Genomic DNA, 13,255 nt, shown 5'->3' on the forward strand with positions numbered 1-13,255 from the left:
TTGTGAGCTTGGGTCAGATTGGAACTTGTATGCACGAGCTACAGTAATGTTCTACATCACTGCATAGCTGAGCATGCTTTAACTGGAGCTAAGGGTTGCTAGCTGTTTAGTAGCATACTTCTAGAATTTTGCCCCCAAGGCTACTCGCATGTTTTAAAATGTTTTAAATTTTTTTACCACTTCTGGATGCTTTTTTTATTTTGCAAGGAAGTCCATAACATTGTTAAACATTGCCACTTCCTTTTGCCATAGGTGGCCCTTATCACTATAAACCCAAATACAGGCATGTTGATTTGTCAGGACAGGACTCTTGGTGAAACGTGTGAAGTTTGGGGCAGATCGGTCATTGCTAGCCTATTTACAGCAACTTCCTTTTCATACGCATTAGGAAGCATGCTTTAGCACTTAGCTAAGTGCTTTACTGGCATGTATACGTAGTTTTCTAGTCATGTGCCAGCCTATTTAACACTTGTTGACACTTTTTAATATGTCCTATGCGTCCATAAGTGTTAACCATGTCTACTTTCCTGTTTACAAGAGGTGGGCACTAGCCAGAACTGAATTGGGGAAGGGGTGTTTGTTAAGGCATAAAACGATCAAACGTATGAAGTTTGGGAGATCGAGCATTGCTTGCATGAGTTACAACAACTGTCCTGTTCATAGTATTAATAGCATGCTTTAGCACTGAGTTAATGTGTTAGCATGTAGGATATTTCTAGCATGGTTAGCAACACAATGGACATTTTTTTGTTTGCTAATAGTGATATTCAGTGAAAAACATGTCGCACTTCTGTGCAGTAGGTGGCGCTATAGCTTAACCAATATGAACATGTACATGTCTTTAAGACCAGGCTCTAAGCAAAAATTGTGAAGTTTGAGGCAGATGGACATGTATGCTGAGTTACAGTATGTTCTACTCATACATAATAGCATGCTGTAACAACTGAGTAAGTTTTGCTAGCAGGTAAAAATGTTCAGAATTTTGCAGCTATTTAAAAATGTTGATGCTTTTTATTATTTGCAAGGAGTACATAAAGAGTGGTTAAAAATGCCACTTCTGTGCCATCAGGTGGCGCTAGCTATAATCAAATCCAGGCATGTTGATTCTGTCAGGACAGGACTCTTTGGTGAAATGTGTGAAGTTGAAGTAGATCGGATCATGCTAGCCTGAGTTACAGCAACTTCTCTTTTTCACTGCATTAGTAGCACAAGCTTTTAGCACTTAGCTAAGTGTTACTAGCATGTTTTAGTATGTTTTAACATGTTGCCAGTGCATTTAGCACTTCCTGACCACTTTTTTAATATGCTGCCAGGAAGTCCATAACAGTGTTAAAAACATGACACTTCTGTTGCCAGCCGGTGGCGCTATGGACTATAATGAATTTGTTCATGAGTGTTTTTTGTTCAGGGACAGAACACCCCTATCACCCAGTGAAGTTTGAGCAGATCAGGAACATTGCTTGCCTGAGTTACAGCAACTTCCTGTTCACGGCAAAACGATCAAACATTTGTCAGGCCGCCAGGGACACACCCATTGACGAAAACTCAAACCTTCGCATTAACATCACAAAGGTCTTCTGGATGACCCTACCAAATGGAAGACAAATTCACGATTAAAAACTGTAGGAGGAGTTAAGTCAAAGAAATAAGGATGCATGGTAGCAAAAAATGCACAAAATCATGCAGAAAATTCAAAATAACTTATTTCCTGTTAGGTTTTGGATTTTGTAACCACGAGATTTTTTGTAGATCATTGGTGTGTGCTACACGTTTGTCAACAGTTTTTCATGCATGTCATTGAACGCATTAGCTTCAGGCGCACTCCGTTGAAATTTAATAGAGTGGCGCTATCGAGGCCCATTTTGCCACACCACTTCTGACACCTATATACATATGTAAATTTTCGCCCAGTGCATGCTTGGTGTGCAAAGTTGCGTGAGTTTTGGAGGCATTGTTTAGGCCCTCAAAATGCGATCATTGCGGAGAAGAAGACAGAAGAAAGAAGAAGAGAAGAAGAAAGAAGAAGAATAATAAACGGAGCGAGCAATTCCAAGAGGTCCCACACGCATGATCGGGCCTAATAATCATAAGGAAAACAATAGGGGCTCTCGCCCTCCAGGGCCTGGCCAAAAAACTCTCTATATCTACTTCACCACCTTGGTGTTTGTGAAAGGTTCTCCATTCCTTGAGCTTCAGCGCCCTGCCTCGAACATGATGTTCTGGCTCTTCATATTGAGATACCCAGGAATGTGGGACCACACAAGGATCTGGTGCACCTGCCTGTAACAGGGGGTTCGAACGGAGACCTCCATGGTGGTTGATATAAAAGGCCACCGCTGTGTTTATCTGTGCGCACCAACAGATGTGACCCTCTTAGGTCTGTGAGAAAGTGTTTTAATGCTAGAAAACATGGCCAGCATCTCCAGGAAGTTGATGTGCCATTATGAGATTGTGACCAGCTCCACAGACCACAGGCTGAGCAGCCACCCATGACATCTCCCCAAACCAGTGAGGGACGCGTCCGTCGCTAGCGTTACCTGGTGACAAGGAGCTTCAAGCACCAGGCCCTGAGACAAGAACCAAGGGTTTCATTCCACATGTCGAAGGCACGTAGGCAGTGCTGCGTGATTCTTGAACATGCCAAAGCAGGTTTCCCCTCAGGGAGAACCCCTTGGTCTTGAGTCAACCACTGTAGGGGGTCTCATGTACAGCAGGCCAAGAGGTATCATGTTGGATGCAGCTGCAATCAGACCCAGCATTTTTGAAACTGCTTGACAGTGAGTGACCAGCCTTCTTCTCACTGTAGTGACTGCAGTGACGATCGAATCGATCCAAGTAGGGGGGACAGATGTGCCTGCATCGTGGTCAAATCCCACACACCATGCCCAGATAAGTGGCCCTCTGTAGTGGAGAAAGCACACTTTTTATTGCCATTTAGTCTTAACCCCAACTCTTTCATGTGGGTGTAAAGACCCATCTCGATGCTGAACCGCCACCTGCTCCAGTTGAGCTAGAATCAACCAATCATCTATATAATTGAGTATGCAGATGCTCTGGAGTTGCAGGGGAGCCAGAGCAGCATCCACACACTTCATGAAAGTGCGGGGTGAGAGTGCAAGTCCGAAAGGAAGAACCAGGTATTGGTAAGCTTTGCCCCAAAAGCAAACCTCAGAAACTTCCTGTGGGGTGAGGTAGGATGGAGATGTGGAAGTGTGCATCTTTTAGACTGATCATGACAAACCAGTCCTCTGACTTGAGACATGACTTTTTTACTTCCTGCTTCCTTTACCAGAGCGGGTTAGGGCCCATCAGCATGGAAATGACCCCGCTGAAATGAGGCGGAGGAGAACTGATCTGGATTCGGTAGCCTCTCTCTACAGTATACAGGACCCATTGAAACACATTTGGCAGTAGATTCCATGCTGCCAAATAGTCTACTAAGGGAATCAGTCCCTCAAGACTGACCTCAGCTGTGATCAGAGTGGTCCAGCTCGGTGCCCTGAAGCGGAACGAACCGGCAGGAGACAACCAAACTAGCTGCTGTAAAGACCTCCAAAGAGCTGGCGAGCCTCTTAGCACCGTCTCCAGTGGTATAACTGAGAGAAGCGCTCATGGGAGACTGCTGCGCCATGCAACACCGGCAGGGGGTTGGCAGATCCGATCTACTGAGGGCACTGATGAGTTGTATACCATTCTTCCCCAAACGGGCCCTCCCCTCAGAAGTCCCGACCCACTGGCGTCAGGACTTCTTGGTCGGGGTCCTTTTAGTCTTAAGTACGGTCCGCAGATGCGGCTTAGACTTGACCCAGGTCTCGTAAGAAGAAGGAAAACCTTCACCTTCAACAACATTCCCCGACACATGTAGCTAAGTTATAAACAAAACACGTCTAACTTTTTTTTTCTTTGTTTTTACCACTAGCAGTGCAAACACAAAATTGTTGTTACACCACTAACTTTAGTAGCCACCACTGTCAGGTTTTGGTCACTTTGGTCTAGTTTATTCTTGGTTTCGTTTATGTGCTATGTGCTCTCATGTCTATTGTCTAACTCCGTTCAACTTTTTACCCGATTATTGGTATAGGTGCTAACCTGTCACCCTGCATTCAATTCAGTTCAATTCAATTCAAGTTTATTTGTATAGTGCTTTTTACGATACAAATCATTGCAAAACAACTTCACAGAAAATTAAGTTCCTACAATAGTGTAGTAGTAGCTTATCAGTGATGACTGTCAGTTTATGTGCATTGGGCAGAAATGTTCGGAAAAATCAATAAAAGATGTAAACAAGCAGATGATTAACACTATTAATAGCAATTATGCAATTACACTTATAGCAAAATTGGATAGCATCATCTGAGGGGGTTGGCATCATCTCTTCTCAGGTGTTCTGGATCCAGACTGGAGCTTGTTTAAATCCTAGTTCCCACGGGATGTAAATCCCATGGCAAAACAGGACCAAAAGAGAAGATAAAGAATTCTTTTTTTTTTTTTTTTTTTTTTTTTTTTTTTAAAATAGAGACATAATTAGCGTAGCTGCTGTTCCAGCCAAGTCAAATTAATTAGTTTAACCCAAGCTAAAGAATAATAATGCGCATTTGATCAGATATAATGGCAGTCCAAAATTATGAGATGCATTATTTGAATGGTTGGCCAAAGAGATGTGTTTTTAATCTAGATTTAAACAGAGAAAGTGTGTCTGAACTCCGAACATTATCAGGAAGTCTATCCCAGAGTTTGGGAGCCAAATGCGAAAAAGGTCTACCTCATTTAGTGGATTTTGCTATCCTATTAAAAGTTCTTACTACCAAAAGTCCAACATTTTGTGACCTTAGGGAGTGTGATGGATGTGTAGCGTGCTAGAAGACTAGTTAGGTACGCAGGAGCTAAACCATTAAGGGCCTTATAAGTAAGTAATAATATTTTGTAACTGAAACGGGGCTTAATAGGTAGCCAGTGCAAAGACTGTAGTATTGGGGTAATATGATCATATTTTCTTGATGTGGTATGGACTCTATCCGCTGCATTTTGAAGTACCTGTAGCTTGTTTATTGAAGATGCAGGACAACCACCTAGAAGTGCATTACAATAGTTCAATCTAGAGGTCATGAATGCATGAACTAGCTTTTCTGCATCAGAAACAGGTAACATGTTTCATAGCTTGGCAATGTTTCTAAGATGGAAGAATGCTGTTTTTTTTAACTTGGGAAATATGATTTTCAAAAGACTAATTGCTGTCTAATATAACACCCAAATTTTTGACTGTAGGAGGAAGTAACAGTATATCCGTCTAGTTGCAAATTGCAATCTACAAGATTCTGTATAATGTTTTTTGGTCCAATAAGTAATATCTCTCTGTCTTATCTGAATTTAATAGGAGAAAATTATCTGGGTCATCCAATCCTTTTACATTTTTAACACACTCTGTTAGCTTAGATAATTTAGAAGTTTCATCTGGTCTTGTTGAGATATATAGTTGAGTATCATCAGCATAACAGTGGAAACTAATCCTGTATTTTCTGATAATATTACCGGGGGCAACATGTATATTGAAAATAGCAGAGGACCAAGGACAGATCCTTGTGGCACTCCATATTTTACTAGTGATAAATGAGATGACTCCCCATTTAAATAAACAAAGTGGTAGCGATCGGACAGGTAGGATTTAAACCATCTTAAAGCCTGCCCTTGAATACCTGTTTAGTTTTGTAAACGATCTATGAGTATGTTGTGATCTATGGTGTCGAACGCAGCACTAAGATCAAGTAAAACAGACAGTAAGATGCAGCCTTGGTCTGACGCAAGAAGCAAGTCATTTGTAATTTTAACAAGTGCAGTTTCTGTGCTATGATGGGGCCTTAATAGAGATCTTTTTTTTTTTTTTGCAGGAAGGAGCACAATTGAGCAGACACAACTTTTTCTAAATTTTTAGACATAAATGGAAGATTTGAAATGGGCCTGTAATTTGCCAGTTCACTAGGATTTAGTGTGGTTTCTTAATAAGAGGCTTAATAACCGCCAGCTTGAGTGGTTTTGGGACGTGACCTTAAGATAAAGACGAGTTAATAATATTGAAAAGCGTTTTTTTCTGCTACAGGTAACAAAACTCTTTCAGTAATTTAGTGGGTACGGGATCTAATAAACATGTTGTTGGTTTAGATGCAGTGATAAGTTTATTTAGCTCTTCCTGTCCTATAGTTGTAAAGCACTGCAGTTTATCTTTGTGTGCGATGGATATAAAACGATTCTATTAGACGCTGTAGAATCTACATTTGTTATTGTATTTCTGATGTTATCTATTTTATCATTGAAGAAATTCATAAAGTCATTACTATTTAACTGTGAGGGAATGTTTAGATAGGGTAGTGTCTGGTTATTTGTTAATCTAGCCACTGTGTTTAATAAAAACCTTGGATTGTTTTGGTTATTTTCTATGAGTTTGTGGATATGCTCTGTCCTTGATGTTATTAGAGCCTGTCTATAGCTGGACATACAGTTTTTCCACGCAATTCTAAAAACTTTCAAGTTAGTTTTTCTCCATTTACGCTCAAGACTATGAGTTTCTTTCTTGAGAGAGTGCATATTACTGTTGTACCATGGCAGTTTTTCTCTAACCTTTTTCAATTTGATGGGGGCAACAGCTTCTAATATACACTCTAAAAATTGCTGGGTTAAAAATAACCCAATTGGCAACTCAGCACTGGGTAAATATTGGACAGAACACATGCTGGGTTAAAGTAACCCAGCATGCTGGTTTACACATTTTAACCCAGCAGGCTGGGTTGTTGAGAAAACCCAAGATATAGTGATTTTTACCATTTATGTGTTTGCATTTTTGTGTTTCTGGGTTATTCTAGCTGGGTTATTCTCATAATTTCACCTATGCTTGAAACAATCATGGATTAATAAATAATGAGGAATACAGGTTTAGACTGTTTAATTATTTTTAATGCCATCTGACATTCACAAATGTGTTAAAATTTGTGCCAATGACAAACAATATGCAATTTTCTTTTTTTCAGCAAATGCAATAATCACAGAAATAGAGTTGCAATAAATCAGAAAATTTGTTCGAAATGACATGTGTCTGTCTAACTGTTTAACTATTACATTTTGACATGTTTACCTATTTAAAAAAAAACAGTGAAATGACACTGACAATTAAAATTTAAAAAGACGGAGAATGCAAAATCATTTAAAGATGTCCTAAAATTTATATAAAGTATATAAAGACTCCTAGGTAGATGCGCACTGCTTACGGTAGTTCAACGTATAGTTCACCCAAAAATGAAAATTCTGTCATTTATTATTCACCCTCATGTCATTACAAATCTGTAAGACCTTCATTCATCTTTGAAACACAAGTTATTTTTGGGTGAACTTTCGTCAAACAGTTAGAAAGCTTTGGAGCAAAGATCTACAGCTGAGGGCAGTGTGCTCTGCTATAGAGCCCATTTATGGAAGGATATTCCAAACAATTTTCAAAAGGAATTGCAAATTATATTTTCAATTGTGTTTTCTACATGTGACAAATTGTGACATAATCCAAACACATTTGCAAATCTTGCATTACTGTTTGCATTTCACAAATGCACAGTGACTGCCAAATTTAAAATGTAAAAGTAAAGTGCATTTGCAACTGTATTTTCCATGTATTATGAGTAATGGGTCTGTCATATTTTAAAAAACACAGCATCAAAGCAGCTTTACAGTATTAAATAGGAAAATAGTGTGTAATAATGCAAAAGGACAACAGTAAATACAAAATTTTCAGTTAAAGTCAGTTCATCATTGATTCAGTGATTTATCATCCAGCTCAGTCCAGTTCAAATAGTATCCGTGCAATCAAGTCGACGATATCGCTGGATATTAAGTGTCCCCAACTAAGCAAGCCAGAGGCGACAGTGGCAAGGAAGCAAAACTCCATTGATGACAGAATGAAGAAAAAGCCTTGGGAGAATCCAGGCTCAGTCCGGGGGCCAGTTCTCTTCTGACCAGTCGAAACCAGCAGTTCAATTCCAGGCTGCAGCAGAGTCTGATTGTGCAGTGGACTCATCTGGTTCTTGTGGTCTTGTGTCGACAGCCATCTAGGAGACAAGGTCTTTACTGGGGATCTGTCTCTGGGGCTCATCTAGTTGTCCTGGTCTCGGCTGACATTCAGGGCTGTAGAGGTCATCCTTAGGTGCTGATTCACCATCTGATCTGGATACTGACTGGATCCGGGTGGCTACGGTGACCTCGGAATAAGAATGAAATAAACTAATGTTAGCGTAGATGCATCGTAAGAACGAGTACATGGGGTGTTATTAATTACCACGTCAGCTTTTTCACTGTGTCGCACATAAAACCTGCCAAAACTCAAACGGATTTGCAATTACTTTAGCATCTGAATTTCCAATGCCTCACATGGAAACCTGTCAATCTGCGTCAGGGATGGGACCATACTATGAGGCGTGTTTGTATTGGGAGGTGACATCACTCACAGACAATTGTGCTAAATGCTTTGAACAATGGAGTAAAAGGCACTACTAAAGGTAACTGCCACTCCGAGAGATGCGTGTTAAAGAACAGACAGTGCAACCTGGGTCTCCCTATATTCTTAGCCCTTACACAATAAATATTTCCATAGTTTTTTTTACTCTGAATGCAGCTACTATTCCCTGCTAACAGTGGGAGATACAACGGTACTATTGGTCAATATTCACCATTAACCAAAGGCTTTTCACCTGAGGAATATAAATTTTGGGTTAGGTTGAAATAAGGGCATTTGAGTGTAGTTTTGATGTTTTTTTTTTGTGGTGTATCAGAGTGCAAACAGTGAGAGATTTGTCTGTGAGTGGAGTAGTGTGAGATTAGTATGTGGCGCCATATTGTATTGTCACCCCTGACATGGACTGACAGGTTTCCGTGTAAGGCATCTGAAATTCAAATGCTTTTCAATTGCATTTGGACTATGTCACAATTTATGCCTCCACATTTGGTAAAATGTGTTAAATTAAATATACAATTTGCAATTCCTTTTGAAAATTGTCCAGAATATCCTTACCTGTCCATTGATTATGATCAATACCTAGGAGATCTGCTGGCATTTTCAAATCGGCATGACAAATGGATGGGGTTTTGTGGACTCTGCTCAGTTAAGGAATTCCACGTTTGTTCCAACCTATAAAATAAAGTAAACAAAATACAGTGTGAAATGAACTCTGTGAAGTTCATCATCAAATTGAGTTCATCATGATTATGAGTTAAATTCTCTTATGAGTAGGTCTACAGAAGCTGAATATGTGACCAATCACGGAAAGTAGGGACACAAGTCGGTTCTGGGGCATTTTGAGTTATTCACATATTCTGAAAGTGTAGTCTCCAAGCTTTTCAACGATGTGGTAACACATGGAAATCTGATCATATTTGGAGAAGTTATGGCCATTTGAAGGTAGGCACTCAAAAAAGCTCAAAAGGGAGAAAATGGCCTCTACATTGTGCAGTTCTCACCTGTTCTTACCTGCTGGGAGTGACAATAGGGCTCATTTACATCTCATTTAGATCAGCCATACCCCCTGTAAAGCTGCATGGTTGCATAACAACGACAGACGCAACGGGAAAAATCGGACCGCATACTATTAATAATAAAGGATAATGTGGATTGTAAAATGTCAGTAATTTATCTTTTTTGACTTTTATAAAAATGATTTAGAGGCTGAAATATGTGAGTTTTATCTTTTTATGAAACCTTTTTTGTCAAAACTCTATTTGAACTTGTGCATTGTAGATAACGTTGCAAGACACTCCTTTAAAATCTGGCCATCATTTTTGATTTTTAACACAAAACGACAAACTTTGATGTTTATGGAAACTCACCCCATAAGAAACAGAAAAGTATTCTAGCAGATCTCGTTGCCTCCAATGAAATAAGTCGTTCGGGCACACTTTCTCTTTGTCGGGGTCTTCTTTGTGGATGTTACCATCTCCGAAGTTTGCACTGTGCGTTTGTTTGCCTCTAAATGTCCAATAATTCGCATGTCCTGCCACTCTTTTTCTGCAGCTAAAGAATCCAGCCGTATGTTGTACATAATGTCTGGAGAAAGCTTCTGGCTACAGGACTGTCTCCCATGCAGAGAGTTCTCCTCCTCGTGTAGCATTTACAGTCAAAGTTACGGATTTTCCCCATTTCTCTGTCTTTATCCCCATAAATGTTACTATCGATATAGCCTCTGATATCTTATGGTCCAACTCGTCTGACGCCAGTCCGATACATTCTTCCTCGTCTTTATCTTCGCTCAGTTGTAGATTAAGGATATTATTCAGTCTTATTATGCCGCTTTCATCGTCGCTCAGATCGTCTTCAGAATAAGTGAGCGCTTGTTCATAAGCATCCGGCTTGTCGAAGAAGTACTTCAATTTCGCCGGCCAGAGCGCTGCATAATAATTAGCCACGCTTCCCTTGGAGGGCGGGGGCAATAACAAAAGTTACAAAAGCCAGCTTATCCAGTATGGAAATACACACAGACAATGACACGCCCCTACTGCGTGCTAGAATCTCCGAAAAACAAGCCGATTTCAACCTCAAAATGTACGCTTTTAAATATACCAATACTGCTATCTCAAACACGGAGAGGCTTCTTCGTGATCTCAACTAACAGATTCTGCAAAAAAACGAAAATCACCAATTAAAAAAAAAAACGCTTTCTCATTTTGCTCGAAAGTTGTGCTGCCGACTTGTGTCACTGGTTTCCGTGACGGGTCACATATGCTATAGTGATTTGCTGAAAGATGTGCTTTCAAAATGTGTAATCATTAGGATGTTCCAGTCTGTATATTCAGTTTCATATTAATATGCTGGCTATATCGAAACACACATGCACAGTCACTGGCACAGATGTGGGAGATCACACTGCATATGCACACAGAAATTTCTATGACAAGTCACGCAGGTACTGGGTTACTCCACAGCTTTAAAATAGTCCATATAAAAACACTTATAGGTGTAGCAAAGTGATTCAGGACAAGTCAAAAACACGGTTTGGAAAAATGGGTATATGATGTATTCGCTCATTATAAATTCTGTATATTCTGAACACAAAGTTACAAAGTGCAACTTTAATTATAGCACGAAACAAAATTATATATGTGTTTAAGTTAAGCGAGGGTTATTTGATTATCACAGACAATCAATTATGTATGTAAAATCTGTAAAATGTATAATAAACATGAACTTACCATTAAACGCCTTGATAAGATTGCACTCGACAAGTTTTTTCTCTCACAAATGTATCCATGTGCTTTTCTGATAAGAAAAAAACGACATTTTGAGTCATGACTTACCAAAAACCTTTATTTATGTATGTAGAAAGACTTTTTAAACCACACAAGCATCAAATCACCTCGCTAACGTGGCCTACGGCACTCGCTGTGCGTGCGCGCACTTTTAAATGTATCGAGGCCATAGACTGTAAAAAAATATGGACGTAGTGTCCGTGACGTCACCCATAGACTCCTCAATAGCGGTTTTGAAGCTCAAAGTGTGCAGAGCGGGCCGTCGCCATCTTGGCAGCGCGTCACCGCGCAACTCTCCCGGAAAATCGAAAAATGGGCAAAAAGGCGGGAGCTGTTTGCTGAAGCCACGCCTACTTAGCGCGACGGCATTGTAAGCAACAGCAATCCACCTGTTACTCAAGTGGCCACGCCCTTAATTATGCAGAACTTTAAGGCTTAATACAATTTAAAAACGGATGAGTTATAAAAAAAATCACCCCCCTCACAGTTGTCATGAAGGGCAAAATTAGCAATATAGACCAAAATCATTTTTTGCACCAGGCTGTAAACATGTTTTTTTCTGCTGTAAAGTTGGGCATTTTAACATGGGGAGTCTATGGGACTGACTCCCTTTTGCAGCCAGCCTCAAGCGGCCAGTCGATGAATTGCAGTTTTAGTCACTTCCTTATTGGCTTCACGTGAGAGAGCGGGAGGTTGCCGCTCGATCGAGGCCCTGAGACGTCGATTCTTTTCCGGGAATCACTTTTTTCGAGAATCGATGAACCAGTTTATTTGAACCGGATCATCAGTTCTTTAAGACCTGCAGTCCGATGACATTGTACATAATTTGTATGATTTACATGTCGATATGGACAACTGCAGGCGTTTACATTAGAGCAGAAAGTCATATTCACTTATTTTAACTCATTTGACTCACTTTGTTAAATTTGCTTTTCAGTGACAGAAACGAACATTTCCTCTATTTTCACAGATATTCACATATTTCAGCGTTCCGTCACTGTCTGATACTTAATAAAACTGTATTAACCTGTCGTCTCAGATACCTTAACACGATTATGCGAGTACACGTAGAATGCCCGTCTGAGGTAAACTGTTCATCATATAACATATCTAATATTGGCCTGTAGAAGTTTAACAGTGTTGTTGCCTCAAAAAAGTTATAATTCTGGCAATTTAAAATAATTATTAATGAAAACATTAAATAAACTTACCTTAAAACAGTTGAAACCAGTGGCTTTGCCCCATTGTCCTTCCAAAATGACAGTTACTGGAGCGATTTAAACATCTTCAAGGCACATTAAATAACCCAGTGCTGGCCTGAAACAACCTAGCAGGTTTAACTCAGCACCTGCTAAATTGAAACTACCCAAAAAAGTAATAAAATAACCCAACAAAATGACCCAACAGACTTAGCCCAGCATTTTGGGATAAAAAATAACCCAGCCGTTTTTAGAGTGTATTAGAGAAGATAATGCCCATGTTGCCAGTCATTTTGTCTAGTTCATGTGTATTTATGGGTACACAGAGCAGTTGAGATAAATCAGGCAGGTTATTCGCGAATCTGTCTTTGGTGGCTGGAACAATAGTTCTGCCCGGACGATAACACAAAGCCATAAAATTAATGTCATCAATACGCAGAATGCACGATACAAGGAAATGGTCAGTAACATCATCACTTTGAGGTACGATATCTATATCCTACATTAAATTTATATTTTGACTTCACTATTCGGGGAACAGACACAGTCTGTCAGCGCAAGTACTTCTAACATTTAAGCAGGTAGAGCAAAAGCTATCATAGCAGTTATTTGAGAATTGGCTTACTAGTCATATGGAGTGTAGAGTCCTGGAGATGTTGTCCGAGAGGAGTTCTGCTCCGACTCTGCTGGGGTGCAGCAGGCCATCAGCACGAAAAAGCCTAGGACGCTCCCAGAAAAGATTCCAATTAACAACAAAGAGCAGTTTCTGTTCTTTACACCATCAC

At 40.0% G+C, this 13,255-nt stretch overlaps 1 protein-coding gene and 1 long non-coding RNA gene across 9 annotated transcripts in view; one reads left to right on the forward strand and one right to left on the reverse strand.

The window, feature by feature from the left end:
• Positions 1–13,255, forward strand: part of LOC109105722 (auxin response factor 19-like) — a 163,230-nt gene that overhangs the window by 72,859 nt on the left and 77,116 nt on the right. The gene's annotated exons all lie outside the window — the stretch shown is intronic.
• LOC122147966 lies at positions 8,180–9,913 on the reverse strand. The gene is made up of 3 exons (XR_006161944.1): positions 9,856–9,913; positions 9,044–9,160; positions 8,180–8,234 (listed from the first exon to the last, which is right to left on the reverse strand). It is a non-coding gene; the product is annotated as an uncharacterized LOC122147966 (long non-coding RNA).

The sequence above is a fragment of the Cyprinus carpio genome, chromosome A16 (assembly GCF_018340385.1).
Source record: "Cyprinus carpio isolate SPL01 chromosome A16, ASM1834038v1, whole genome shotgun sequence".
Lineage (NCBI taxonomy): Eukaryota > Metazoa > Chordata > Actinopteri > Cypriniformes > Cyprinidae > Cyprinus > Cyprinus carpio.